The sequence below is a fragment of the Ranitomeya variabilis genome, chromosome 1 (genome assembly GCF_051348905.1).
Source record: "Ranitomeya variabilis isolate aRanVar5 chromosome 1, aRanVar5.hap1, whole genome shotgun sequence".
NCBI classification, from domain to species: Eukaryota; Metazoa; Chordata; class Amphibia; order Anura; family Dendrobatidae; genus Ranitomeya; species Ranitomeya variabilis.
Window position 1 is genome coordinate 326,882,663 of NC_135232.1, and position 26,146 is coordinate 326,908,808.

The 26,146-nt window shown below is 51.2% G+C and overlaps 1 long non-coding RNA gene across 1 annotated transcript in view; it reads right to left on the reverse strand.

Moving 5' to 3' along the window:
• Positions 1-2,116: 2,116 nt before the first annotated feature.
• Positions 2,117-26,146, reverse strand: part of LOC143817309 (uncharacterized) — a 130,321-nt gene continuing 106,291 nt past the window's right edge. Inside the window, exon 2 of the long non-coding RNA XR_013224111.1 lies at positions 2,117-2,304. This is a non-coding gene — a long non-coding RNA (uncharacterized LOC143817309). The remainder of the gene's footprint in view (positions 2,305-26,146) is intronic.

Below are 26,146 nucleotides of genomic sequence, written 5' to 3' on the forward strand. Positions count from 1 at the left end.
TAATTTGTGATTCTCAACCACTAAGGATCATAACAGGAACCCAAGAGCAGAATTCACAACAGTACCCCCCCTTGAAGAGGGGTCACCGAACCCTCACCAGAGCCCCCAGGCCGATCAGGACGAGCCAGATGAAAGGCACGGACCAAATCAGCAGCATGGACATCAGAGGCAAAAACCCAAGAATTATCCTCCTGGCCATAACCCTTCCATTTAACAAGGTACTGAAGCCTCCGCCTGGAAAAGCGAGAATCCAAAATCTTCTCAACCACATACTCCAACTCCCCATCAACCAACACAGGGGCCGGAGGATCAACAGAGGGAACAACGGGCACCAAATATTTCCGCAATAAAGATCTATGGAAGACATTATGGATAGCAAAAGAAGCCGGAAGGGCCAATCGAAAAGACACCGGATTAATAATCTCAGAAATCCTATAAGGACCAATAAAGCGAGGCTTAAACTTAGGGGAAGAAACCTTCATAGGAACATGACGGGAAGACAACCAGACCAGATCCCCAACCCGAAGCCGGGAACCAACACACCGACGATGGTTAGCAAAACGTTGAGCCTCCTCCTGAGTAGTGTTGAGCATTCCGATACCGCAAGTATCGGGTATCGGCCGATACTTGCGGGTATCGGAATTCCGATACCGAGATCCGATACTTTTGTGGTATCGGGAATCGATATCGGGATTAATATCAATGTGTAAAAGAAAGAACGTGATAAAAGAAAATACACCAGCGCTACCTGACTGGAGTCACTGTGCTGCAGGAGCCAAGACAGAGGAGCTGGTACTGTCAAAAAGGGAAATGCCAACGTATAAAAGAAAATGGATCCGCGCTACAGTGGTGTGGAAGTGACCAAGGATGCAGATTAGTGTATATAGGGATGCCCAAGCGGTGTTGCGCCGTATAGATGCACAGTGTGTCAGCGGGAGGTTCCCCACCCCCGCCAATGAACCACCATAAACCAACCTAGATGGATATAAAATTAAATCGAATCTGAAACAGGGTTATACTCCATCCAAAGAAATACGATGCGGACTCACCGTGCTGTACTGAGGACTCGGCGTGCAGAAAGAAATGTGGTCCGGGCTGGGTGGCAGGGTTGGTCCGGCGGGTGTGCAAGTAGGCAGGTGGGCGAGCAGGGAAAAGCAGCTGCCAGGCGGCGTGTGTTGTGAGGGCTGCGTAGAGCCAGGGACGGCTCCGGCCGGTAGCGTCCCTGGATACGAGCGGGAGAGAACAGGGGGCGGAGCTCGCTGGCACAAGGCTCAGCGTGTGACGTCACTGAGCTGGAGAAAGGTACGGGGAGACAGAGGGACCAATTGAATGTACTGTGGTAATCACACCAGTATACCACACGCAGCTAGCTTTTGGCCATATAGTCTCCAATATGCGTGCACATCCATGAGATACATTCTCTTTCCATAGACGCAGCTTCTTTATGGGTCACATCCATCACTCTTGTGACTCTTATGTGTCGGTCCTCCGTCTGTAAAAGAAAGAATTAAAATAAAAAATAGGGATATACTCACCTCTCCGACGCAACCTGGACTTTACCGCCGTAACCGGGAGCCGTTGTACCTAAAAATGAGCGCTTGAAGGGCCTTAGATGACGTCACGGCGCTCTGATTGGTCCGTAGCGGTCGCGTGACCGCTACGGACCAATCACAAAGCAGCGATGTCACCTAAGGTCTTTCAAGCGCTTGAAAGACCTTAGGTGACGTCACTGCTTTGTGATTGGTCGCGTAGCGGTCACGCGACCGCTACGCGACCAATCAGAAGCTGCGGATGTCTTCTAAGGTATTCCAAGCGCTTGAAAGACCTTAGGTGACGTCACGGCTAGTTTTGAGCGATACCTTCCGATATCGGAAAGTATCGGTATCGGAAAGTATCGGCCGATACCGTCAAAGTATCAGATCTAATCCGATACCGATACCCGATCCCAATGCAAGTCAATGGGACGAAAATATCGGAATTAAAATAAACCCTTTCTTTCCTTGTAGGTTAATTCTACATGAAGGAAAACAACTAAGAATAATGTAGGATGTATTGGGGGAGGTGGCGGAGACATTAAAGGCACAGAGGTTTAGCCCAATCAAATAGAATAGCAGGATTTTTATTTTTTTTTATGACGTTCGGCGTTAGAAAGATTTTGACTGTTATTTTTTTTTTTTTTTTTTGTCAGATATTGATGTTTCACTACTTCCACGCCCTTCACCTTCTTTTTTACTTCTCCCACACTTCCTTCTTCATTATCCTCATCATCAGCTTCTTTGACATCAACTTCTTCACCTTATTCATCTTCTTCTTCATCTTCTACCTATTATTTTTTTTGCTACATTGTTCATATTCTTTTTATTTTACTATTATCTTCTTCATATTCTACTTCTTCATCATATTCTTATTTGTGACAGGCATTCCTGTAGTTGTTATCTATAAAAGTTTGAAGATTACACCTTCCATTCTGCCTGTCACAAAACAGTTACATTTGTCCGCGTTCAGTTTGGCCTGCAGCATCAGGCTTTATCCAGGGGCACCACGAGGAGGAACGGACTCACCCCCATACACTGCTTAGTCTTCTTCTGCTTATAATTTAGATAATATCTTTTGCTCTGATATTTAGTGTTATGCTTAATGTTCTTCTGCTCTTTGTTCTGCAGCCTCTTGTTCTTCTGCTTCTCGGTCTTCCAGGTCGTCGTCTCCAGGGTCGTCGTCTCCGGGGTCGTCGTCATCTGGGTGGTCTTCAGGGTCATCGTCTCCAGGGTCGTCGTCATCACGGTGGTTGTCGTCTCTGGTGTCGTCGTCATCTTAGGGGTGGTCTTCCGGGTCATCGTGTTTAGTCTCTTGAACTTGGAAATGTAGCAGAAGGTACAAGAAGGCTGAGAAAATGCCGAGAAACAGCTGATGGAACTGGAACTCGGATGGCTAACCGAAGGTCCAAGAGCCAATGGAACTACCGAGGACCAGCTGACGTTACTGGAACCCGGTTACTAAGCAGGAGGTACCCGTGCCTGAAAGCACTATCAAGGACCACCTGACGTTGGTGGAACTCGGATACCCAGAGGGAGGCACCTAAGCCAAAGGCTCTGCCCGGAACCAGCTGACGGTGCTGGAACCAGGATGGGGAGCAGAAGGTACAAGAGCAAAAGACACTGCCGAGAACCAGCTGACGGTACTGGAACCCGGATGGGTAGCCGAAGGTCCAAGAGCCAATGGAACTACCGAGGACCAGCTGACGTTACTGGAACCCGGTTACTAAGCAGGAGGTACCCGTGCCTGAAAGCACTACCAAGGACCACCTGACGTTGGTGGAACTCGGATACCCAGAGGGAGGCACCTAAGCCAAAGGCTCTGCCCGGAACCAGCTGACAGTGCTGGAACCAGGATGGGGACCTATTCAAGCTTGTCTTCCTAGAGCCCCAACTAGCAGTGTTGGAGCAAAGGGTCAGCAGGAGGAGGAGAGGGAGCAGAGTGTAGGCCGAAGCCTGCACTGGCGGCAGCTTTGGGTCTGTTGTGTCTGCGTGGCAGTTGCAGGACACGTTGCCGGCTGCACAGCAGGGGAACAGCTGGCGGTGCTGAACCCCACTGACACATTGGCTGGTGTTTTTCTCTGTGCAGCTAGCAGTACCGGGCCCCAACTGGCGGTGTTAGAGCCCAGGCTCTGCAGGGGGAGCAGAGTGTAGGCCGAAGCCTAATTGAACCAATTTCAAAGGTAACCTTTAACCCCCCCTCAGGTGTTACAAAGTAGAAGAGCCACAGCTTATGCAGCAGTAGTGCTGCACAAGTCAAAGGTTGCTCTTTTAATTTTTCTCCTTGCACACGCTGAATGAAACACGTATAACATTTAGCCCTTTATACAGTCAAACTGTGTTGGAGGCGCGAGTTCCCTTCGTAATGAGACGCAGCACAGATGTCAAGAATCCCACCTTGGTGCTGGGTGCAGCCTCCTGAGCGTTGTTATTTGCTGTACAGGAGTCTGCGCTGTCGTGTTATCCCTTGGCCTAGCGCTGTTAGCGCTGCCCATCTTCTGACATCATTTAATGTCGGCCGGTGCGGTTCGCGATGACCATGAATCCCAGCCCCGCAGTGTCTTAACATTGTTAAAACACTGCGGGGCTGGGATTCATGGCCTGGCGCAGCACATATGTTCGCCACTCACACTCGGGTCCTTACACCCGCTTCAGACTGTGCGGCGTCAGCTGATCCCTTATCGCATGCCACGGCCATGAAGCCGCACAGTCTGAAGAAGGCGGAAGGAGATGAGGGACAGGCGAACTGATGCACTGCTCATGCCCATCAATCACACCCTCGCAGTCCAAATAAATAAGACACCGAGGGGCGTTGTGTGGGTCAGGGCGGCCGCAGAGGCGCAGGCAGCCAAACAATGATGCCAGAAGACGGGCAGCGCTACCAAGGGGTTTGCAGCGTGTCATTACAAAGGAAAGTCACACCTCCGGGACTGTTAAATGGTCACACAGAGGACACATTTTAGATGTGTTTTCAGTTCCACATGTGCGAGGAGAATACGTTCATGAGCCACCTTGCACACATGCAGCATTACTGCTGTACAAGGTGGCTGTAAAACATACAAACGCCTGGGGGAGGGGGGACAGGTTCCCTTCAATTTCAGTTCTTGTGTCTGCGTGGCATTTGCAGGACACGTTGCCGGCTACACAGCAGGGGAACAGCTGGCGGTGCTGAACCCCACTGACACATTGGCTGGTGTTTTTCTCTGTGCAGCTAGCAGTACCGGGCCCCAACTGGCAGTGTTAGAGCCCAGGGTCAGCAGGAGGAGAGGGAGCAGAGTGTAGGCCGAAGCCTGCACTGGCGGCAGCTTTGTGTCTGTGTGGCAGTTGCAGGACACGTTGCCGGCTGCACAGCAGGGGAACAGCTGGCGGCGCTGAACCCCACTGACACATTGGCTGGTGTTTTTCTCTGTGCAGCTAGCAGTACCGGGCCCCAACTGGCGGTGTTAGAGCCCAGGCTCTGCAGAGTGTAGGCCGAAGCCTAATTGAACCAATTTTAAAGGTAACCTTTAACCCCCCCTCAGGTGTTACAAAGTAGAAGAGCCACAGCTTATGCAGCAGTAGTGCTGCACAAGTCAAAGGTTGCTCTTTTAATTTTGCTCCTTGCACACGCTGAAAGGAACACATATAACATTTAGGCCCTTACACAGTCAAACTGATTTTGAGGCGTGAGTTCCCTTCGTAAAGAGACGCAGTACAGCTGGCAAAAATGCCACCTTGGTGCTTTGCGCGGCCTCCTGAGCATCGTTATTTGTTGCACAGGAGTCTGCGCTGTCGTGTTATCCCTTGGCCTTGCGCTGTTAGCGCTGCCCGTCCTCTGACATCATTTCATGTCGGCCGGTGCGGTTTGCGATGACCATGAATCCCAGCCCCGCAGTGTCTTAACATTGTTAAAACACTGCGGGGCTGGGATTCATGGCCTGGCGCAGTACATATGTTCACCTCTCGCTTGGGTTCTTACACCCGCTTCAGACTATGCGGCGTCAGCTGATCCCTTATCGCATGCCACGGCCATGAAGACGCACAGTCCGAAGAAGGCGGAAGGAGATGAGGGACAGGCGAAGAAATGCACCGTTCATGCCCGTCAATCACACCCTCGCAGTCCAAATAAATAAGACACCGAGGGGCGTTGTGTGGGGCAAGGCGGCCGCAGAGGCGCAGGCAGCCAAACAATGATGCCAGAAGACGGACAGCGCTACCAAGGAGCTTGTTGCGTGTCAATACAAAGGAAAATCACACCTGAGGGACGATTTAATGGTCGCAGAGGACTCATTTTAGACGTGTTCAGTTCAACATGGGCAAGGAGAATAAGTTTCTGAGACACTTTGCACACATGCAGCATTACTGCCGTACAAGGTGGCTGTAAAACATAGAAACACCTGGGGGAGGGGGGACAGGTTTCCTTCAATTTCAGTTCTTGTGTCTGCGTGGCTGTTGCAGGACACGTTGCCGGCTACACAGCAGGGGAACAGCTGGCGGTGCTGAACCCCACTGACACATTGGCGAGGTGTTTGGCTCTGTGCAGCTAGCAGTACCGGGCCCCAACTGGCGGTGTTAGAGCCCAGGGTCAGCAGGAGGAGAGGGAGCAGAGTGTAGGCCGAAGCCTGCACTGGCGGCAGCTTTGGGTCTGTTGTGTCTGCGTGGCTGTTGCAGGACACGTTGCCGGCTACACAGCAGGGGAACAGCTGGCATTGCTGAACCCCACTGACACATTGGCGAGGTGTTTGGCTCTGTGCAGCCAGCACATCTGGGCCCCAACTGGCGGTGTTAGAGCCCAGGGTCAGCAGGAGGAGGAGAGGGAGCGGAGTGTAGGCCGAAGCCTGCACTGGAGCAAGTTGAAAGGGAACCTTTAACCCCCCCCCCTCAGGCGTTTGTAGCTGAAAGAGCCATCGTGTACAGCACTAATGCTGGAAAAGGTAAACTTACCTCTTTTAATTATGGTCCTTGCACATGCTGAACCTAACACTTATGAAATGTGTCCCCTCCTACCGTGATACCGTCCGGTAGGTGGAACTTTCCTTTGTCATGTGGCGCAGCACAGCCATCATTCTTACCCCCTTGGCGCCGTGTGCCGCCTCTTCAGCGTTGTTTGAATCAGTCCCGGAGCCTGCGCTGTTAGGTTAGCCCTTGGCCATGCACACATTTTGCGCTGCCCGTCTTCTGACATCATTTGGTGTCAGACTGGCTGCGCCTGTGCGGCTGCGCTGGCCGAGATCCCGCCTCGCAGTGTCGTCTAATGTAATCCCACCGCGGGCCTGGGATCCGTGGCCATGCGCAGTGCATATCCTCACCTCTCACTCCCCTCCCTACGGCTTCTTCAGACTGTGCGGTGTCACGGCCGTGGCATGCTATTAGGGATCAGCTGACACCGCACAGTCTGAAGAAGCCGTAGGGAGATGAGTGAGAGGCGGAGGTTCAGATATGCACTGCGCATGTCCATGGATCACAGGTCCGCAGTGGGATTAAATCAGAAGACACTGCGAGGTGGGATCTTGGCCAGAGCGGCCGCACAGGCGCAGCCAGCCTGACACCAAATGATGTCAGAAGACGGGCAGCGCAAAATGTGTGCATGGCCAAGCGCTAACCTAACAGCGCAGGCTCCGGGACTGATTCAAACAACGCTGAGGAGGCGGCGCACGGCGCCAAAGGGGTAAGAATGACGGCTGTGCTGCGCCACATGACAAAGGAAAGTTCCACCTACCGGACGGTATCACGGTAGGAGGGGACACATTTCATAAGTGTTAGGTTCAGCATGTGCAAGGAGCACCATGAAAAGAGGCACTTTTTCCCTTTGCATCATTACTGCTGCACAAGGTGGCTCCTTCAGTAACAAACGCCTGGGGGGGGGGAGACAGGTTCCCTTAAATTTAACTTGTTGTGTCTGCGTGGCGGTCGCAGTACACGTTGCCGTATACACAGCAGGGGAACAGCTGGCGGTGCTGAACCCCACTAACACATTGGCGAGGTGTTTGGCTCTGTGCGGACAGCACTTCTGGACAGCAACTAGCAGTGTTGGAGCCCAGGGACAGGAGGAGGAGGAGGAGGAGGTGGTGGAGGAGATAGGAGGGATTGCCACACACACAGCTGGGGAACAGCTGACGTTACTGAACCCCAATAACAGAGGAGGGACTGTGGGGACTGTGCGGGCAGCACTTCTGGACGGCAACTAGTGGTGTTGGAGCCCAGGGACAGGAGGAGGAGAAGGAGGAGGTGGAGGAGATAGGAGGGATTGCCACACACACAGCAGGGGAACAGCTGACGTTACTGAACCCCAATAACAGAGGAGCGACTGTTGGGACTGTGCGGACAGCACTTCTGGACGGCAACTAGCGGTGTTGGAGCCCAGGGACAGGAGGAGGAGGAGGAGGTGGAGGAGATAGGAGGGATTGCCACACACACAGCAGGGGAACAGCTGACGTTACTGAACCCCAATAACAGAGGAGCGACTGTTGGGACTGTGCGGACAGCACTTCTTGACGGCAACTAGCGGTGTTGGAGCCCAGGGACAGGAGGAGGAGAAGGAGGAGGTGGAGGAAATAGGAGGGATTGCCACACACACAGCTGGGGAACAGCTGACGTTACTGAACCCCAATAACAGAGGAGGGACTGTGGGGACTGTGCGGGCAGCACTTCTGGACGGCAACTAGCGGTGTTGGAGCCCAGGGACAGGAGGAGAAGGAGGAGGTGGAGGAAATAGGAGGGATTGCCACACACACAGCTGGGGAACAGCTGACGTTACTGAACCCCAATAACAGAGGAGGGACTGTGGGGACTGTGCGGACAGCACTTCTGGACGGCATCTAGCGGTGTTTGAGCCCAGGGACAGGAGGAGGAGGAGGAGGTGGAGGAGATAGGAGGGATTGCCACACACACAGCAGGGGAACAGCTGACGTTACTGAACCCCAAAAACAGAGGAGCGACTGTTGGGACTGTGCGGACAGCACTTCTGGACAGCAACTAGCGGTGTTGGAGCCCAGGGACAGGAGGAGGAGAAGGAGGAGGAGGTGGAGGAGATAGGAGGGATTGCCACACACACAGCTGGGGAACAGCTGATGTTACTGAACCCCAATAACAGAGGAGGGACTGTGGGGACTGTGCGGACAGCACTTCTTGACGGCAACTAGCGGTGTTGGAGCCCAGGGACAGGAGGAGGAGAAGGAGGAGGTGGAGGAGATAGGAGGGATTGCCACACACACAGCAGGGGAACAGCTGACGTTACTGAACCCCAATAACAGAGGAGCGACTGTTGGGACTGTGCGGACAGCACTTCTGGACGGCAACTAGTGGTGTTGGAACCCCGGGGCAGGAGGAGGAGAAGGAGGAGGTGGAGGAGATAGGAGGGATTGCCACACACACAGCTGGGGAACAGCTGACGTTACTGAACCCCAATAACAGAGGAGGGACTGTGGGGACTGTGCGGACAGCACTTCTTGACGGCAACTAGCGGTGTTGGAGCCCAGGGACAGGAGGAGGAGAAGGAGGAGGTGGAGGAGATAGGAGGGATTGCCACACACACAGCAGGGGAACAGCTGACGTTACTGAACCCCAATAACAGAGGAGCGACTGTTGGGACTGTGCGGACAGCACTTCTGGACGGCAACTAGCGGTGTTGGAGCCCAGGGACAGGAGGAGGAGAAGGAGGAGGTGGAGGAGATAGGAGGGATTGCCACACACACAGCTGGGGAACAGCTGACATTACTGAACCCCAATAACAGAGGAGGGACTGTGGGGACTGTGCGGGCAGCACTTCTGGACGGCAACTAGCGGTGTTGGAGCCCAGGGACAGGAGGAGGAGGAGGAGGTGGAGGAGATAGGAGGGATTGCCACACACACAGCAGGGGAACAGCTGACGTTACTGAACCCCAATAACAGAGGAGCGACTGTTGGGACTGTGCGGACAGCACTTCTGGACGGCAACTAGCGGTGTTGGAGCCCAGGGACAGCAGGAGGAGGAGGTGTAGGAGATAGGAGGGATTGCCACACACACAGCTGGGGAACAGCTGACGTTACTGAACCCCAATAACAGAGGAGCGACTGTTGACTGTGCGTACAGCACTACCAGGCAACAACTAGCGGTGTTGGAGCCCAGGGACAGCAGGAGGAGGAGGTGTAGGAGATAGGAGGGATTGCCACACACAGAGCTGGGGAACAGCTGACGTTACTGAACCCCAATAACAGAGGAGCGACTGTTGACTGTGCGTACAGCACTACCAGGCAACAACTAGCGGTGTTGGAGCCCAGGGACAGCAGGAGGAGCAGAGGAACACAGTGTAGGCCGAAGCCTGAATGGAGAAAGTCGAAAGGGAACCTTTAACCCCCCCAAGGCGTTTGTAGCTGAAAGAGCCAGCTTGTGCAGCACAAAGGATGCAAAAGGAAAAGGTGGCTCTTTTCATTATGCTCCTTGCAAACACAGAACTAAACACTTATAAAATGTGTCCCCTGATACCGTGAGACCGTCCCGGAGGTGGGACTTTCCTTCGTAATATGACGCAGCACAGCTGTCATTCCTACCCCCTTGGCGCCGTGCCCCGGCTCCTCAGCGTTGTTTGATTCCATCCCGGAGCCTGCGCTGTTATGTTATCCCTTGGCCAGGCACACTTAGCGCTGCCCATCTTCTGACATCATTTGGTGTCAGGCTGGCTGCGCCTGTGCGGCCGTGCTGGCCGAGAGCCCGCCTCGCAGTGTCGTCTAATGTAATCCCACCACGGGCCTGGGATCCGTGGCCATGCACAGTGCATATCCTCGCCTCTCACTCCCCTCCCTACGGCTTCTTCAGACTGTGCGGCGTCACGGCCGTGGCATGCTATTAGGGATTAGCTGATGGCGCACTGTCTGAAGAAGGCGTAGGGAGATGAGTGAGAGGCGGAGGTTCAGATATGCACTACGCATGTCCATGGATCTCAGGCCCCCAGTGGGATTAAATCAGAAGACACTGCGAGGCGGGCTCTCGGCCAGCGCGGCCGCAAAGGCGCAGTCAGCCTGACACCAAATGATGTCAGAAGAGGGGCAGCGCTAAGTGTGCCTGGCCAAGGGATAACATAACAGCGCAGGCTCCGGGACAGAATCAAACAACGCTGAGGAGCTGGGGCATGGCGCCAAGGGGGTAGGAATGACAGGTGTGGTGCGTCATATTACGAAGGAAAGTCCCACCTCCGGGACGGTTTTACGGTATCAGTGAACACATTTTATAAGTGTTAAGTTCTGCGTGTGCAAGGAGCTAAACAAAAATAGCTACCTTTTCCTTGTGCAGCATTACTGCTGCACAAGGTGGCTCTTTCAGTAACAAACGCCTTGGGGGGGGGACAGGTTCCCTTACATTTCAGTTGTTGTGTCAGCGTGGCGGTCGCAGGACACATTTCCGGCTACACAGCTGGGGATCAGCTGACGTTACTGAAACCCAATAACACTTGGTCGTAAGTTTTGACTGTGCAGATGGCACTTCTGAGCGTCAACTGGCGGTGTTGGAGCCCAGGAATTAAAGTTCAGGTGGTAGAAAGATGAACACAACAGGAGACCTGGATACTGTAGACAGTCACCTAATTATTTAATCAGGAAGAGGATTGGCAAATTCCTGCGAGATCCAGGCCTTGTTCATTTTCAAGTTAGCCGGTCAACGTTATCGGAGGATAGTCGCATGCGACGGTCAGTTAGTACACCACCTGCAGCACTAAAGACTAGTGTTGAGCATTCCGATACTGCAAGTATCGGGTATCGGCCGATACTTGCTGTATCGGAAATTCCGATACCGAGATCCGATATTTTTGTGATATCGGGTATCGGTATCGAAACAACATTAATGTAAAAATGTGTAAAAGAGAGAATTAAAATAAAAAATATTGCTATACTCACCTCTCCGACGCAGCCTGCACCTTACCGAGGGAAGCGGCAGCGTTCTTTGTTTATAATTCGCGCTTTTCTTTCCTTTACGTGAGTCCCGGCTTGTGATTGGTTGCGTGCCGCCCATGTGACCGGCACGCAACCAATCACAGCAAGCCGTGACGTAATTTCAGGTCCTTCAGGATTTTAAAATTACGTTTCGGCGTTGTGATTGGTTGCGTCGCAGTCACATGGGAGACGCAACCAATCACAGCAAGCCGTGACGTAATTTCAGGTCCTTAAGGATTTTAAAATTACGTCCCGGCTTTGTGATTGGTTGCGTCGCAGTCACATGGGAGACGCAACCAATCACAAGCCGTGACGTCACGGGAGGCTGGACACGCGCGCATTTTAAAATGGGCGCGTGTCCAGCCTCCCGTGACGTCCCGGCTTGTGATTGGTTGCGCCGCGATCAACCAATCACAAGCCGGGAGGCTGGACACGCGCCCATTTTAAAATTTTAAAATGCGCGCGTGTCCAGCCTCCCGGCTTGTGATTGGTTGGCCGCGGCGCAACCAATCACAAGCCGGGACGTCACGGGAGGCTGGACACGCGCCCATTTTAAAAAGTGCGCGTGTCCAGCCTCCCGTGACGTCACGGCTTGTGATTGGTTAATGGCGGCCATGTTGCCGGGACGCGGACCAATCACAGCAAGCCGTGACGTAATTTCGTCACGGCTTGCTGTGATTGGTCCGCGTCCCGGCAACATGGCCGCCCTGACCAATCACAAGCCGGGACTTCATGTAACCAAGTAAAAGCGCGAATTTTAAACAAACAACGCTGCCGGTTCCCTCGCTGAGGTCCAGGCTGCGTCGGAGGGTGAGTATAGCGATATTTTTTATTTTAATTCTTTCTTTTACACATTTATATGGATCCCAGGGCCTGAAGGAGAGTTTCCTCTCCTTCAGACCCTGGGAACCATCAGGAATACCGTCCGATACTTGAGTCCCATTGACTTGTATTGGTATCGGTATCGGATTGGATCCGATACTTTGCCGGTATCGGCCGATACTTTCCGATACCGATACTTTCAAGTATCGGACGGTATCGCTCAACACTACTAAAGACGCGTTCCGATAATACACTAGCCGCAGGGCAAGCCAGCACCTCCAATGCATACTGGCTTAGCTCTGGCCATGTATCCAGCTTTGAGACCCAAAACTTGAAAGGGGAAGAGCCGTCTGGGAGTACAGCAAGAGGGCAAGACATGTAGTCTGTCACCATCTGACGGAACAGTTGCCTCCTGCTGACTGGAGCCGTCTGTGATGGTGTAGACTTTTGTGGCGGGCACAAAAAACTGTGCAACAGTTGGGCCATACTGGTCTTGCCTTGGGCAGAGGCACTGCTTCTGCTCCCTCTTTGTGCAGAGCCTCCTCCACTGCCTGGACGCACTGAGCTGCTTTGTAATGCACTAGCAGCACTTCTCTCATTTGGAATGGAGAAGATGATGGAATTCACCAGTGTGTCTTGGTACTCCCGCATTTTTCGCTCCCGGTTCAACGGTGTGATGAGGCTTTCTACGTTGTCCCGGTAGCGAGGATCGAGGAGGGTGAACACCCAATAATCAGACATGTTGAGAATGTGGGCGATGCGGCGGTCGTTTCTCAGGCACTGCAGCATGTAATCCACCATGTGCTGCCGACTGCCAACTGGCCAAGAAACGCTGTCCCCTGCTGGAGGCGTGATCTCTACCCGCTCGTCATCACCCCACCCTCGCTGTACACACTGAGTACTGGACAATTGTGTAACTCCCTCCTCTGGACGGATGTCTTCCTCCTCCATTGACTCCTCCTCATCCTCCTCACAAAGTGTCCCCTGCCTACGCGTTTGTGAGGAACCACGTGGTGCTGACTGTCCAGAAGATGATGGAAATGGTGAATCCTCATCCTCCACCTCTTCCACAACATCATCCCTTAGCGCTTGCAGTGATTTTTCAAGCAGGCAGATAAGGGGGACAGTCATGCTGACTAGTGCATCATCTGCACTCGCCATCCGCGTGGAATAATCGAAGGGACGCAAAACCTGGCAGACGTCCTTCATAGTGGCCCACTCTGTGGTTGTGAAGTCTGAACGGCGCGGAGTGCAACTTCTTTGCGCCTGATGCAGCTGGTCCTCCATTACAGCTTGCTGCTGCTCACACAACCGCTCCAACATATGTAACGTGGAATTCCACCTGGTAGGTAGGTCACATATGAAGCGATGTTCCGGCAGGCGGTGTCGGCGCTGCAGAGCCGCAATGCGCGATTTTGCCGTGCTGGAACGCCGCAAGTGAGCACACTCTAGGCGGACCTTGTGCAGCAGTGCATCAAGATCCGGATAGTCCCTCAAAAAACTCTGCACGACCAAATTGAGCACATGTGCCAGACATGGGATGTGAGTGAGGTTGCCGAGGCCCAGAGCTGCCACCAGATTTCGGCCATTATCACACACAACCATGCCTGGCTGGAGATTCGCTGGCACAAACCACACATCGCTCTCCTGCTTGATGGCATTCCAGAGCTCCTGCGCTGTGTGGCTTCGATTCCCCAAGGAAATTAATTTCAAGACGGCCTGTTGACGTTTGGCCATGGCTGTGCTCATGTCGGTCGTAATAGGTAAACATTCATCACGGGTCCATGTGGAGGTGTACTGTGACGGCTCCTGCAACGATGATTCTGAGGAACTGGTGTAAGAGGAGGAGTCAATGCGTACAGAATGGATTCCTGCAATCCTTGGAGTGGGCAGGACACGTCCTGCGCCACTCGCACGATCTGTACCCGGCTCAACGACATTAACCCAATGGGCAGTGAGGGAAAGGTATCGCCCCTGTCCATGTTGACTGGTCCACGCATCGGTAGTAAGGTGGACCTTGCTACTGACGGCGTTCAGTAGCGCGTGTTTTATGTGTCCCTCCACATGCTTGTGCAGGGCAGGGACGGCTTGCCTGCTGAAGTAAAAGCGGCTGGGCACATTGTACTGTGGGACTGCCAATGACATCAAGTCACGGAAGCTGTCAGTCTCCACCAGCCTGAATGACAGCATTTCCAGTGACAGAAGTTTGGCAATGCCTGCAGTCAGAGCCTGTGCTCGTGGGTGGTTTGACGAGAAAGGCCGCCTTTTCTCCCATGCCTGTACTACCGATGGCTGTAGACTGGGCTGGGAGTGTGTGGATGACTGGGAAAGTGGTGCTGCGGGTGGAATTACAGTGGGTCTCTGGACAACAGGGCCAGAGGTTCTTCCACGGCGATCCTGGGAGGAAGCCGAACCAGCTGCGTGTGAGCTGGAGGAAGAGGCAACACGAGCTGAAGAGGTGGTAGCTGCCGCTGTTGGTTGGCCAAGCTCTTCAGTGTGTTTTTCTAACTCCGCCGCGTGCCTGTTGCGCACATGTTTCCACATGTTGGAGGTATTGAGGTTGCTGACATTTCGACCTCTTTTGACTTTGTGATGACACACCTTGCATTTGACATAGCAAATGTCATCTGCAACTGTGTCAAAAAAGGGCCAGACACTGCAAGTCTTGGGAGCGCCCTTTTTGGCTTTTGGAACAGACATGCTCCTAACGGGTGCCAAAGTGGAGGCTACAGGCTGCGCAGTCTTCCCCCTCCCTCTACCTCTTTGGCCCGTTCTAGGAATCTGTTCCTCGGAGCTGCTCCCACCACCTTCCTGTCCCTCACGCCACGATGGGTCAAGGACCTCATCATCTACACTACCCTCTGCCACCAACTGCTCCTCCTGGGTAGTCTCAGCAGCAGAGCACGCACCAGAAAGTGGCACCTGAGTGTCATCATCAGCAGATGCGGCCTGCGATGTGGTGACCGGAGGCACTGGCCCACCCGCCTCTTCAGACTCAGAGAGAAAAAGCTGTTGGGCATCACTGCACCCTGCCTCTTCTTCCATTTCTCCAATGCTGCTTGGCTGGCCCCCTGTTTCCAAGCCAAGAGATTCAGAGAACAGAAGTAGAGACGGCTCCTGTCCTGGGCTCTCTGTCTGCCTGGCCAATTTGGCAGGTGGTGAAGAGACAGACGGCTGCTCTCCAGTGCTCTGTGTCTGAGAGGATGTGGCACTAATTGAAGTCGATGCGTTAGCTGCCATCCATCCGACAACGGCTTCAATTTGGTCTTCACGCAGCAGCGGTGTACGGCGCTCTGCGACAAAGCTGCGCATGAAGGACTGTTCCCTGGTGAAACTGGGTGCTGAGGAGTCACCGGTGCCCGCAGCAGGTACAGAATCCCCACGTCCTCTCCCTGCTCCGCGCCCACACCCACGTGCCTTACTCCCTGCCTTCTTCATCTTGGTTGACTGATAAAGATAAGCAGAAAAGTACTAACGGCTTTGTGTGCTTATTCCTGAACAGCTCCGAGTCCTAACAGGTATAGGCAACACTAATTTTCTAAAGTGTGGACTAGACTTTAATATGAGCTAATGTGGCCTACACAAATGTAAAGTGGTGTGTTTGGTGAACTTTATTATTTATTTATTTTTGGGGGGCTGAACTGACAACAGAGAGAGCTGCAGTCACATGGAGACCGTGCAGACAGCCGTAAACGGCGCTGCAAGGCCCAAAAAACCTCCTCTACTTTATCCTATGTAGTGTTTTTCCACAAGATAGCTGGATACGGGTGGAAAGACACTAATAGGAATTTTTTGAAAAAATGTGCAGCAGCCTGCACTACTTAAAACAAAAGGAAAATTGATTTGACGGTATGACGCAGTGAAGAACCCTGAGCTGGATACAACCAGGCTATGGGTGCTCACAGACTACAGGGCGAGCTGCAGTCACACGGAGACCGTGCAGACAGCCGTTAACGGTGCTGCAAGGCCCAAAAAACCTCCTCTACTTTATCCTATGTAGTGTTTTTCCACAAGTTAGCTGGATATGGGTGGAAAGACACTGATAGGAATTTTTTTAAAAAATGTGCAGCAGCCTGCACTACTTAAAACAAAAGGAAAATTGATTTTACAGTATGACGCAGTGAACAACCCTGAGCTGGATACAACCAGGCTATGGCTGCTCACAGACTACAGGGCGAGCTGCAGTCACACGGAGACCGTGCAGACAGCCGTAAACGGCGCTGCAAGGCCCAAAAACCCTCCTCTACTTTATCCTATGTAGTGTTTTTCCACAAGTTAGCTGGATACGGGTGGAAAGTCACTAATAGGAATTATTACAAAAAATGAGCAGCAGACTACACTACTTGAAAAAAAAAAAAAAAAGAACAGTATGAGGCAATGAACCACCCTCCCTGAACTGAATACAACCAGCTATGGATGGCCTATGGCTGCACTCAGACTAGAGAGTGGGCTGCACTCACACACACACACACACACAGACCTTGCAGATCGCTGTGAAAACCGCGCTGCAAGGCAAAAGCAAGGTGATTAGTAGGTGAACACAGCGGTTGCTAAATTAGCCTTGGAAAAGCACAAAGAAGCAAATCGCTATCTCTAAACTGGCCCTCAGTCAGCAAACAGCGTCCTGTCACTAACTGAATTCACAGCAGAGTGAGCGAAAAATGGCGCCAGCGACTTTTAAACTGCATCATGACATCATTTCAGCAGCCAATCACAGCCTTGCCAGTAGTTTCATGCCCTCCATGCTGAACAGGATGTGCCCACACTTGGAATCATTCTCATTGGCTGATTTCGTGCAAATTTGTGCAGTTTGAATCCTGGGAACTTCCGATTCCGGTATCCGATACGCGGCAAGTATCGGATCTCGGTATCGGAATTCCGATACCGCTAAGTATCGGCCGATACCCGATACTTGCGGTATCGGAATGCTCAACACTACTCATTAGAAAAAGGAAGTACTCATCCTCGCATCCACGTACACAGGGTTTGAACGCCCACATTGCTAGACTAATCTCGTTAGAGATGATGCCCTACCGGTTAGTTGAAAGCGAAGCTTTCAAAGCCCTGATGGACTATGCTGTACCACGCTACGAGCTACCCAGTCGACACTTCTTTTCGAGAAAAGCCATCCCAGCCCTCCACCACCATGTTAAAGAGCGCATCGTCCATGCACTCAGGCAATCTGTGACTACAAAGGTGCACCTGACAACAGATGCATGGACCAGTAGGCATAGCCAGGGACGTTACGTGTCCATCACGGCACACTGGGTGAATGTGTTGGATGCAGGGTCCACAGGGGACAGCAATATTGGGACAGTTCTGCCTAGCCCACGGTCTAGGAAACAGTTGGCTGTAGGCGTTTGCCCCCCCTCCTCCTCCTCCTCATCCTCCTGCAGAAGTGAGAGCTCGTCCACAGACCGCAGTCGCACAACCACTTCATCCGCAGCTGCCACTGTTGCACACCAGGTGTCCCATTATGGGACAGCTAGTGGCAAGCGTCAGCAGGCTGTATTGGCAATGAAGTGTTTGGGTGACAACAGACACACCGCGGAAGTTCTGTCCGAGTTCTTGCAGAAAGAAACTCAGTCATGGCTGGGCACTGTACATCTTGAGGCAGGCAAGATAGTGAGTGATAACGGAAGGAATTTCATGGCTGCCATAGCCCTTTCCCAACTGAAACACATTCCTTGCCTGGCTCACACCTTAAACCTGGTGGTGCAGTGCTTCCTGAAAAGTTATCCGGGGTTACCCGACCTGCTCCTCAAAGTGCGCAGACTTTGCTCGCATATCCGCCGTTCGCACGTACACTCCAGCCGTATGCAGAACTATCAGCGGTCTTTGAACCTTGCCCAGCATCGCTTAATCATCGATGTTGCAACAAGGTGGAACTCAACATTGCACATGCTTCAGAGACTGTGCGAACAGAGGCGTGCTGTTATGTATTTGTGGGAGGATACACATACACGGGCAGGCAGTTGGATGGCAGACATGGAGTTGTCAGGTGTGCAGTGGTCGAAGGTACAAGACCTGTGTCAAGTCCTTCAGTGTTTTGAGGAATGCACACGGCTGGTTAGTGCAGACAACGCCATAATAAGCATGAGCATCCCCCTAATGCGTCTACTGATGCAAAGTTTGACGCACATAAAGGAGCAGGCGTCTGCAGCCGAGGAAGAGGAAAGCCTTGATGACAGTCAGCCATTGTCTGGTCAGGGCAGTCTACAGGATGAGGTAGCGGGCGAAGAGGAGGAGAACGAGGAGGATGATGGGGATGAGTATTTTTTAAATGAGGAAGCTTCTCCGGGGCCAATGGAAATTGGTGGCGTGGCAAGGCCGGGTTCAGGTTTTTTGAGGGAGACAAGTGACATAGATTTGCCTGTAACTGCCCCTCAAACCAGCACAACCGCAGATTTGACAACTAGAACTTTGGCCCACATGGCGGATTATGCCTTACGTATCCTCAAAAGGGACCCACGCATTATTAAAATGATGACCGATGACGATTACTGGTTGGCCTGCCTCCTTGGTCCTCGCTATAAAGGCAAATTGCAAAATATTATGCCACATGAGAACCTCAAACAAATATTAGTAACCAAACAAGCAACTCTTGTAGACCGTTTGATTCAGGCATTCCCAGTACACAGCGCCAGTGATGGTTCTCACACGAGCTGCAGGGGGCTACAGGGCAGAGGTGTTAGAGGTGCACAAATCAGAAGTGGCGTTGGACAGAGGGGTTATCTGACTAGGTTGTGGAGTGATTTCGCAATGACCGCAGACAGGACAGGTACTGCAGCATCTATTCAAAGTGACAGGAGACAACATTTGTCCAGTATGGTTACTAACTATTTTTCATCCCTTATCGATGTTCTCCCTCAACCGTCATTCCCATTTGATTACTGGGCATCCAAATTAGACACCTGGCGTGAATTGGCAGAATATGCATTGCAGGAGCTTGCTTGCCCAGCAGCTAGTGTGCTATCAGAAAGAGTAATCAGTGCTGCTGGTTCAATATTAACCGAAAAAAGGACTCGTCTGGCTACCCAAAATGTTGATGATCTAACCTTCATTAAAATGAACCACTCCTGGATTTCAAATTACCTTGCCCCACCTTTCCCGGCTGACACCTAGCTTTCCTATAAAAAGGTCTTGCTTGTGGACTGGTCTTACTGAGTGTTCCAATCTCTTAATTTGCAGCAGCTGTTTGTCCAGCATACGACATGTTTACACCTCCCTAAATGGGAAAACTCCCCCCACGGGGCCGTGGTCTCGCCACTTGGCGCAAGCACCCGTTAGAGTGCCGTTTGTCTGAAGAGGTGGGTGTGCCCGCTTTTGGTCGACGGCACTGCCACTGGGTCCCTCATAGTACAATAAAGTGTCTCTGGCGGTGGTGGCGCGCAACCAACGTCAGACACACCGTTGTAACATGAGGGGCCCTGGGCCTGTACCGCCGGCCACAAGGGAGTTCCCCCCCCAGCTCAAACTGTGCTCTACCACGTGCAAAATTATCTCTCACAGCTCCAACAATGTTTAGTCTATGCGCTGACATTCTTCAATGCCTGGCACTGACAATACCAATTTGTTGACATGTATGATGCTAGTTAAAATAGTCAGGGTCAGTGTCCTATATTGACACCAGTAAATACTTAGTGCCAAATTACTATGTCTGAAACTCAGCAGAGGAGCCCACCCCTGTACCTAAGTATGCCACAATTTTGTTTTTTTGTTTTGTTGTTTTGCGAGACATTAACATCTATTATTTTTTGGGAGTACTAACTGTGTCAGACACTCCTTGCAATCGTCCTCCGCTGACCACACCAATGCTGCCTGTGTACCCCTGCAAGATAATTCAAACTGCATTGAGCCTAATGTTTTTTATTTTGGGCCTACTAAGTCTGTCTGCGGTCCCTCCTTGCAATCGTCCTCCGCTGACCACACCAATGCTGCCTGTGTACCCATGTAACCTATTTAAAACTGCATAGAGTCTGCTTTTTTATTTTAGGCCTAGTAAGTCTGTCTGCGGTCCCTCCTTGCAATCGTCCTCTGCTGACCACACCAATGCTGCCTGTGTACCCCTGCGAGATAACTCTAAGTGCCTTGAGTCTATTTTTATTTATTTTAGGCCTACTAAGTCTGTCTGCGGTCCCTCCTTGCAATCGTCCTCCGCTGACCACACCAATGCTGCCTGTGTACCCATGTAACCTATTTAAAACTGCATTGAGCCTGCTTTTTTATTTTAGGCCTAGTAAGTCTGTCTGCGGTCCCTACTTGCAATCGTCCTCCGCTGACCACACCAATGCTGCCTGTGTACCCCTGCGAGATAACTCTAAGTGCCTTGAGCCTATTTTTATTTATTTTAGGCCTAGTAAGTCTGTCTGCGGTCCCTCCTTGCAATCGTCCTCCGCTGACCACACCAATGCTGCCTGTGTACCCATGTAACCTATTTAAAACTGCATAGAGCCTGCTTTTTTATTTTAGGCCTAGTAAGTCTGCACCACTCTTTCCAATTGTCCTCCGCTGACCACACCAATGCTGCCTGTGTACCCCTGCGAGATATCTCTTAGTGCCTTGAGCCTATTTTTATTTATTTTAGGCCTACTAAGTCTGTCTGCGGTCCCTCCTTGCAATCGTCCTCCGCTGACCACACCAATGCTGCCTGTGTACCCATGTAACCTATTTAAAACTGCATAGAGCCTGCTTTTTTATTTTAGGCCTAGTAAGTCTGTCTGCGGTCCCTCCTTGCAATCGTCCTCCGCTGACCACACCAATGCTGCCTGTGTACCCCTGCGAGATAACTCTAAGTGCCTTGAGCCTATTTTTATTTATTTTAGGCCTACTAAGTCTGTCTGCGGTCCCTCCTTCCAATAGTCCTCCACTGACCACACCAATGCTGCCTGTGAACCCCTGGAACCTATTTTAAAGTTCATAGAGCCAATTTTTTTATCTTATTTAATATTAATAAAGCCATGATGGACTACGCCGTACCATGCTACGAGCTACCCAGTCGACACTTCTTTTGTGAGAAAAGCCATCCCAGCCCTCCACCAGCATGTAAAAGACCGCATTGTCCATGCACTCTGGCAATCTGTGAGTACAAAGGTGCACCTGACAACAGACGCATGGACCTGTAGGCATGGCCACGGAAGGTTACGTGTCCATTACGGCGCAATGGGTTAATGTGGTGGATGCATGGTCCACAGGGGACAGCCTACTAAGTCTGTCTGCAGTCCCTAATTCAAATTGTCCTCAATTAAGGTTTTCGGGCTTTTAAAAAAAATAGGAAACTGCATTTGGGCTTCTAGTTTGGTTGGGGCCTACTAGCGGTGTCTGCCGCTGCTTGCTGTTGTCCTACACGACTAGCTTCAATCTTCAGGCTTTCGGGCTATTTTTAAAAGTAGGAAACTGCATTTGGGCTACTAGTTTGGTTGGGGCCTACTAGCGGTGTGTGCCGCTGCTTGCTGTTCTCCTACATGACTAGCTTCAATCTTCAGGCTTTCGGGCTATTTTTAAAAATAGGAAACTGCATTTGGGCTACTAGTTTGGTTGGGGCCTACTAGCAGTGTCTGCCGCTGCTTGCTGTTCTCCTACACGAGTAGCTTCAATCTTCAGGCTTTCGGGCTATTTTTAAAATAGGAAACTGCATTTGGGCTACTAGTTTGGTTGGGGCCTACTAACGGTGTCTGCCGCTCCTGGGTGTTCTCCTCCTCCTGGGTGTTCTCCTCCTCCTGGGTGTTCTCCTCCAGGTTTCCTTGTCTGAGCTTCAACCTTCAGGCTCTCATTAAGTAGTTGTTTAGATAACACTGCATTAGGCCTACTAGATGGTTGGGGCCTACTAACGGTGTCTGCCGCTCCTGGGTGTTCTCCTCCTCCTGGGTGTTCTCCTCCTCCTGGGTGTTCTCCTCCAGGTTTCCTTGTCTGAGCTTCAACCTTCAGGCTCTTATTAAGTAGTTGTTTAGATAACACTGCATTAGGCCTACTAGTTTGGTTGGGGCCTACTAACGGTGTCTGCCGCTCCTGGGTGTTCTCCTCCTCCTGGGTGTTCTCCTCCTCCTGGGTGTTCTCCTCCTCCTGGGTGTTCTCCTCCACGTTTCCTTGTCTGAGCTTCAACCTTCAGGCTCTCATTAAGTAGTTGTTTAGATAACACAGCATTAGGCCTACTAGTTTGGTTGGGGCCTACTAACGGTGTCTGCCGCTCCTGGGTGTTCTCCTCTTCCTGGGTGTTCTCCTCCTCCTGGGTGTTCTCCTCCTCCTGAGTGTTCTCCTCCAGGTTTCCTTGTCTGAGCTTCAACCTTCAGGCTCTCAATAAGTAGTTGTTTAGATAACACAGCATTAGGCCTACTAGTTTGGTTGGGGCCTATGTTATGATCCTAGTGGTAGAGGATCTCAGGAGTTCCAGCTAAGTCCGCAAACACAAAAACCAGCTCATAGGGAAGTGGTAACTTGGCTGACCGCATATCTGATCCTGGCACAACAACTAGAAGTAGCCGGGGAACGTACCTACGTTGATTCTAGACGTCTCGCACCAGCTGGAGAACTAACTAACCCTTTCAGAGAAAATAATACCTCACTTGCCTCCAGAGAAAAGACCCCAAAGTTATTATACAAGCCCCCAACAAATAATAACGGTGAGGTAAGAAGAAAAGACAAACGTAAGAATGAACTAGATTTAGCAAAGAGAGGCCCACTAATTAATAGCAGAAAATAGGAAGAGGACTTATGCGGTCAGCAAAAAACCCTATAAAAATATCCACGCTGAAGATCCAAGAACCCTCGCACCGACTAACGGTGTGGGGGGAGAATATCAGCCCCCTAGAGCTTCCAGCAAAAACAGAAATCACATTTTGAACAAGCTGGAACAAAATAAGAGCAAATGCAAAAGGACAAAAATAAGAAAGCAGAACTTAGCTTATCTTGCAAAACTCAGGGACCAGGAGTCAGGAGGAAAACAGACATAGACTGATTACATCGATTCCAGGCACTAGACTGAGTTTCCAGGAAGTCTAAATAGGAACACCCAAGGCCTAACGAACCATGTGGGTACCAACCTGGGGAAGGATAATCCAAGTGCCATACCGCTAGTGACCACAAGAGGGAGCCAACAAATATAGTTCACAACAGTACCCCCCCTTTAAGGAGGGGTCACCGAACCCTCACCAAGACCACCAGGGCTATCAGGATGAGCAGCGTGAAAGGCACGAACCAAATCGGCCGCATGAACATCAGAGGCGGCCACCCAGGAATTATCCTCCTGACCATAGCCCTTCCATTTGACCAGATACTGAAGCCTCCGTCTAGAGAGACGAGAATCTAAGATCTTCTCCACCACATACTCCAACTCGCCCTCAACCAACACCGGAGCAGGAGGCTCAACAGCAGGAACCATAGGCACAACGTACCGCCGCAGCAAAGACCTATGGAACACATTGTGAATGGCAAACGACACAGGAAGATCCAAACGAAAAGACACCGGATTAAGGACTTCCAAAATTTTATAAGGACCAATAAAGCGAGGCTTAAACTTAGGAGAGGAAACCTTCAGAGGGACAAACCGAGAAGACAACCAAACCAAATCCCCAACACGAAGTCGGGGACCCACACCGCGGCGGCGGTTGGCAAAACGCTGAGCCTTCTCCTGTGACAACTTTAAGTTGTCCACCACATGATTCCAAATCCGCTGCAACCTATCCACCACGGAATCCACCCCAGGACAGTCAGAAGGTTCAACATGACCCGAGGAAAAACGCGGATGAAAACCAGAGTTGCAGAAAAATGGCGAAACCAAAGTAGCGGAACTAGCCCGATTATTGAGGGCAAACTCAGCCAATGGCAAGAAGGTCACCCAATCATCCTGATCCGCAGAAACAAAACATCTCAAATAAGCCTCCAGCGTCTGATTAGTTCGCTCCGTTTGGCCATTAGTCTGAGGATGAAAGGCAGATGAAAATGACAAATCAATGCCCATCTTAGCACAAAAAGATCGCCAGAATCTGGACACAAACTGGGATCCTCTGTCAGACACGATATTCTCAGGAATGCCGTGCAAACGAACCACATTCTGAAAGAACAAAGGAACCAGATCGGAAGAGGAAGGCAACTTAGGCAATGACATAGGACTACAAGTAACAAAATCCTGAATGCCCTGCACTCGTGCAGCAAGCTGATCCACACTAGTAATCAGAGTCTGAACATTCATGTCTGCAGCAGGGCTTCAAGCCACTCAGAGAAAAAGGGGAAGGAGAAAAAAAAACAACTCAGAACTTTTTTTTTCTTTTAATCCCGCTTCAGCAATGCATTAAATATTCTCTTGTTGGCCTGGAATACTGTTATGATCCTAGTGGTAGAGGATCTCAGGAGTTCCAGCTAAGTCCACAAACACAAAAACCAGCTCATAGGGAAGTGGTAACTTGGCTGACCGCATATCTGATCCTGGCACAACAACTAGAAGTAGCCGGGGAACATACCTACGTTGATTCTAGACGTCTCGCACCAGCCGGAGAACTAACTAACCCTTTCAGAGAAAATAAGACCTCACTTGCCTCCAGAGAAAAGACCCCAAAGTTATTATACAAGCCCCCAACAAATAATAACGGTGAGGTAAGAAGAAAAGACAAACGTAAGAATGAACTAGATTTAGCAAAGAGAGGCCCACTAATTAATAGCAGAAAATAGGAAGAGGACTTATGCGGTCAGCAAAAAACCCTATAAAAATATCCACGCTGAAGATCCAAGAACCCTCGCACCGACTAACGGTGTGGGGGGAGAATATCAGCCCCCTAGAGCTTCCAGCAAAAACAGAAATCACATTTTGAACAAGCTGGAACAAAATAAGAGCAAATGCAAAAGGACAAAAATAAGAAAGCAGAACTTAGCTTATCTTGCAAAACTCAGGGACCAGGAGTCAGGAGGAAAACAGACATAGACTGATTACATCGATTCCAGGCACTAGACTGAGTTTCCAGGAAGTCTAAATAGGAACACCCAAGGCCTAACGAACCAGGTGGGTACCAACCTGGGGAAGGATAATCCAAGTGCCATACCGCTAGTGACCACAAGAGGGAGCCAACAAATATAGTTCACAACAGGCCTACTAACGGTGTCTGCCGCTCCTTGCTGTTCGCCTCCACCGAACAAAGCAGTGCCGCCTGTTTACTACTGTTACCAATTTTGAACTGCATTTAGCCTACTTACTTATTTGGGCCTACTCACTGTGTCAGCCTCTCATTACAGTTGTCCTCGACTGAACAAAGCAATGCCTCCTGGTTAGTCCTGTTAAAACTTTTGAGCTGCATTTAGCCAACTTTATTGTTTGGGCCTATATCTGTGTTTCCTCCTCATCCTGCCATTGCCCAGCCAGTGCTACATAAGTCTGCTGGTACATTGACCCAGACCACTACATTCCCCTTGCATGCTACACAGCCAGAATGTGTCCCTGCTGAAAGTCAGGTTCCCCTTCCCGCATACTATACCACCTTACACGGGGACAAAGAGGAAGGTGCAGATGAAAGTGCTGGTTCCTTCATCAGGTGGGGGAGGAATACTCGTTGGCGACGCCACTGGCACAGGGCCCCTCATAGTACGCAAAAGTGTCGCTGCCAGTGGGAGGCGCCCCCGCCGTGCAAACACACCACCGTACTTTGAGGGGCCCTGTGCCAATGCCAAAGAGTGGGCCCCCCTGCTTGCTCAGGATCACAGCACTTGCAAAGTTTAAATACTTACCTCTCCCTGCGCCACTGCCGTGACGTGGTCCAGATTTCCTGGGCCCACAAAATACTTGAACCAGCCCTACCCCCAACAACTTTAGCCAAATGACCCCCAATTTCCAATGCCTAACTATTATTATAAGGGAAATTAAGATTGACAAGCTTCATTAACAAGAATGGATGTTTTTGCCATTAAAATGGGCACTCTAGGTGTTT